Source organism: Zingiber officinale, chromosome 1A, assembly GCF_018446385.1.
Source record: "Zingiber officinale cultivar Zhangliang chromosome 1A, Zo_v1.1, whole genome shotgun sequence".
NCBI lineage: Eukaryota > Viridiplantae > Streptophyta > Magnoliopsida > Zingiberales > Zingiberaceae > Zingiber > Zingiber officinale.
This window is the reverse complement of record NC_055987.1, coordinates 179,974,895-179,979,574: the sequence shown is the minus strand read 5'-3', so window position 1 is coordinate 179,979,574 and position 4,680 is coordinate 179,974,895. Positions and strand designations below refer to the sequence as shown.

Sequence of the window (4,680 nt, the reverse complement as noted above, 5' to 3'; positions counted from 1 at the left end):
GTGAAATTCATGTTGACTAGTTAGCATTTTAGCTATTTTCTCCTTGAAATAAAAACTTGTTTTGATGTTATTGTATCATTGGAAATAATATAAATGAATTGATGTTATTCATCTTTATTGCTGCTGAGGAATTTATTTATTTTCCATGTACTCTTAGTGATAAAAGTGAATTTATTATTTGCAAACTAAAAGTGAATTTATTTACTTTCCATATACTCTTAGTGATAAACAGTTATGTCATTTGGGTCAACTACTAATGAATTGAATTTGAAAGATTAAAATTGTTGTTTATGTAGTTAGATTAAAATTTTTGGTTTGGATTATATTAAGTCCCCAAGAATGATAGATCTATCACTATATGATGTGGTTGAGATAATTGATGAATGTTTCTCTTTTTAAGCATTCCAATTAGTCATCTTGTTACCTAGTGCTCTTACTGCTTTTTTCAACTATGATTTTTTGTCTTAGTTTACTAATATATTATTTATGTGTTTTTACAGTTTACAAATCTCAAGTACTCCAGAGTTGAAATTGATGAAGTGCGGTTCGAGTGGGCTGAATGCATGCTAGATTACATTTGAAGTGCGGTTCTACCTTGATGTGTTAAAAGAATGTTCTACCTTGATTTTGATATCTATTAGCTAGCTTTTGATGTAAAAAAAATATTTGGGTATTTTATGGATACTGTTGTAAAAAGATTATTTATATAATTTGTGAATATTTGTGTATTTTATGGATATTGTTGAATGAAGAATATTTATATAATTTGTGAATATTTGTGTGTTTTTTTTATTATTGTCGATTTTTCATTGTTTCGGAAATCAAATTTGTGTTGTTAAAAAATATACATATTACATCGATTTTCTACCGCTACAAAACCGGTGTTATTAACTAATATTACATCGGTCATTTACCGCTACCAAAACTGATGTTATTAACATACAATATTACATCGATTTTACACCGTTGATGAAACGGTGCCGTTAAGTGATACTACACCGGTTAATAACCAATTCGAAGACCGATGTCGTTAAGTGATACTACACCGGTTTTAACCCGATGTCTAAAATGACAGACTTTTAACATCGGCTTCATAGACATCGGTTGAAAATGAAATAGACACCGGTGGAAAACCGATGTGTATGAGGATTTTTGTTGTAGTGCAAAATAATAGAATTCAATTACAAAGTATTAGTATTTACAGGAGAATTCAACTATACACAAAGACTAAATAGTTATGTTTCAAAGTAGATAGTGACATTCGAATTTAAAACAAAAAAAAAACACAAAATAGCTAGCCGGCCTTGAAGACAACGATCTGCATGCTTACTTCTACTAGATATACTGATAAAAAGGATTGTCGGCTTGAGACTGAGACAAAACCTACACTGCACTCTTTTTTCAAGAAGTTAGTCTGCATCCTGAAAGACATGAGGCTTTATCAAGTATAACCAACAATGCTCGGAAGAAAAATTAAGGAGTCAAAAAGTGGAATAATAAGAATAATAATATACATAAAAACAATTGTTTAGTTTCCTTCCACTTTCTTAACTTTAATGTTTCCTTATTTTTTCCTTTTACTTGTCCTTTTTAAAAGAGATTAAAAAATGTGGGTAGCCCAGTGTATATTGACATGAATATGAATGTAAAGAAAAGTGAGAGATGTGGATACTACATACCAGTCGGCAGCTAACACCAATAACTACAGCCTGTGAAGTCATTGTTTGCATTGCATCAAGCAAACTATAAAGTAAACGTTGTTTCCCCTACATACACATGTATCAAAAAGCTCAAAGATTTAGAATAAGGCAAAGGTCATTGCATAATGAGATAAAAATGGAACAACAAAGGACGATTGACAAGGGAACACAAGCAAGTAAAGAAGTACTTGCATAGAATTCTGTAAGTGGCTAAAAGTTACTACACGTACCTAAGCAAAAAGATCAAACTCATCCAAGACAAAAATTATTGATTTGTGAGATAATCCACACTCCCTGTCCATGGCAAAAATACAAATAGATGAAAATTCAATCAGAAGTTCAGAATGCCAAGGAGAAACTTCTCAGACTTTCAAGTTTGAACATGAAAAATACAAGTTGGTGGAAACCTGTACTTACTTTAATATATCAATCATGAATCCAGCATTGTCATCTGACGAAGCCTAGAAAACACAATGAGATCTAGAGTTCATACCTTGGATGACCATAAAGAAAAAAACAGAAATTATAAAATTATACAAATTCAATAAGAACTACTTTGCGGATAGCATGCGCTCTTCTTGCTGTGCAGCTGCCGACCTAACCAGTTCCTTGGACATGACTACCACCACAAAGTCTGCCAAAGTAAAGAAGGAAAACACACATGGAGTAGAGAATTTATTTAAGGATTTAACATTTTCATTGCAGCCTTTGACTCAAATCAAAACCCAGATAGATGTAACCAGCCCCTTGGAAAACCGTACCAAGGAAAATGCTCAAGTAAAAAATGAAACCACACATGGAGTTGAGAGCCTAGCTGAGGATCCAACATGCTTTTTGAATCCTTCAACTAAATGGAATCCTAAAACAGTTGTGAAAGATGATATTATGAGCCTCTTTGAAATGGTAAATCCTGTTTTATTTTATGCTTCTGTTTGTTGCTACAAATCCTTATAATTGGTGCATTCTAATGGTCTCCAGTCCAGTATGGTATCTCCATTTGTGCTTCAGCAACAGCAGCTAGCGTACCTTTCACAACAGCAAGTTCTCTTGGCTGCTGCTAAATCTAGAAACGGACCTCCGGGAGTGCCTAGTCGAGAAACTCATCAAAGAAGTAACAGTGGGTCAAATGCAATGAATGCTAACTTTTTGGCGCAAAGTTGGTCAAACTATGCCTAAACCTCCAAAAACAATAAGAACTAGATAATAAAATTATACAAATTCAATCACTTCACCATAGACCATCAATCGAGTAGAAATCAACCGATGACAAAATTCGTAATGTAGAACCAAAAGCACAAAGCAGAAATTACCAAAACCAGAGTGATCACTTGATGACAACAACATTTAGCATACCAAACCATAATTAGTTTTACCAAGGACTTTAGCCACAACAGTGAGATATAACTCTAACAATCTTGGAATGATAAGATTCATAAAAAGTGAAAAAAGCACAAATGCATGAGTATGATTTCCCATAACCCTAGATATATTGATGAAAGTATTAGCAAAGGAGAAAGCAGGGTTCGAACCTGGAGCTGATTTGCTTTGATGTGCTCCTAGATTTTTTGACGACATCCACCCGTACGATTTCTGGGACGCCGAGGAATTTGCTCATCGCTGGAGACAAAGGCAGCTTCCGATGAAAGGCCCCCTTGGGCTTCGCTGCCCCCTTTTCCACCGCCTTCGCTGATGCTTCCTTGGAACACCCTTGGTCGCCACCATGAGCACCCTGCAAGTTCCTAAAACCCTAGACATAGCTATTGGCTGCTGCTGCCGTCGCCCGTCGCGGTTTTAATGCGTCTGGGTTTAAGAAAGAAAATGGGACGATTAGGGAATTTGCTATTTGACGAAGAGGTGAAGGAATAAGGTGAGGAAATTTTGCCCACAGTCTTGACAGAGAGGAGTTCAGAGGGGAGGTTCACACAGAGAGGTTCGCCGGAGAGGGGTTTACTGGAGAGAAGTTGGACGGAGAGGGCGTGAGAGGAGGAGTTGGATGGAGAAGGCGAGAGATGAGAAGTTGTGAGATGGGTTCGGGAGGTTTTCGGAAGATAGGTGTGAGTGCGAGTGAAACCTAGGGGGTTTTCTACTCCTTACTTTGCAGCAAAAGGCGAAATCCTCGCCCCCAGGGCCCCCACCGACCGGACCCACGGTCATTGTGAGGGAGGTAAATCGCAGCACCCGAGCTAACATGGGACGGACCGGGTGGGATACAGGGATAGGGGATTTATTCCCCCGTTGCCACTGAGTTTCGACCCGGCGGCCTCCTTGCAGCAACTTCCGTCCCATGCCATCTCGGATGACCCACGGGGTCTGTTTTCTACTCCTTACTTGATCCAACAGTTTGTATCATTCTAGATTTAATTTAGACGAGAACTTGACAATAGACAATGCTAAAAAAATGGTAATAGACAACGCTTTTCAAGAAGTGTTGTTGTTGACCCACAAAAATCACTAATAGACAACGGTTTTTAAAAAAGCGTTGTCTATTAGTAAAAAAATAAAGAAATAGACAACGCTTTTCACTAAAAGCGTTGTTAAAAAAAAACGACAACGCTTTTTTAAAAAAAGTGTTGTCTTTTAAGTGTTGTCTTTTAAGTGTTTTAAAAGCTCAATTTTCTTGTAATGTAGTTTATCTTGACTATAAAATTACACTAGTACACTATGTGTGTATTGAGCAGGACTATTTGAGGTTGTTCTTTTTATACTAACTGCATAAAAGAACAAAATCTCTGTTATTATCGATGTGCGTACTCTTAATCGCGATATAATAGCAAATACATATACTTAGTATTTTTTTCTTTAATTTATCAAAGGGTGAGATTTATTCAGTTAAATCGATAGGCCCGATAAGTTGGGAAATAATATTATTTATATGGTGAGTTGTTGATTATAAAAGGAAATTGTGTCCTTGTAATCTACGTTGATGATGCCCCCTTGAGGAGCCCATAAGGATTATCATGTAAACTCTGCAGGTGGACTT

The 4,680-nt window shown here is 36.3% G+C and overlaps 1 long non-coding RNA gene across 2 annotated transcripts; it reads right to left on the bottom strand.

Moving 5' to 3' along the window:
• Positions 1-1,168: 1,168 nt before the first annotated feature.
• On the bottom strand, positions 1,169-3,750 carry LOC122038543. Of its 2 annotated transcripts, XR_006127885.1 has the most exons (7): positions 3,587-3,750; positions 3,230-3,500; positions 2,256-2,334; positions 2,118-2,161; positions 1,931-1,994; positions 1,680-1,766; positions 1,169-1,421 (listed from the first exon to the last, which is right to left on the bottom strand). It is a non-coding gene; the product is annotated as an uncharacterized LOC122038543 (long non-coding RNA). The 2 variants fall into 2 exon arrangements; XR_006127884.1 differs by having other exon boundaries at positions 3,230-3,750.
• Between the last annotated feature and the right edge of the window lie 930 nt (positions 3,751-4,680).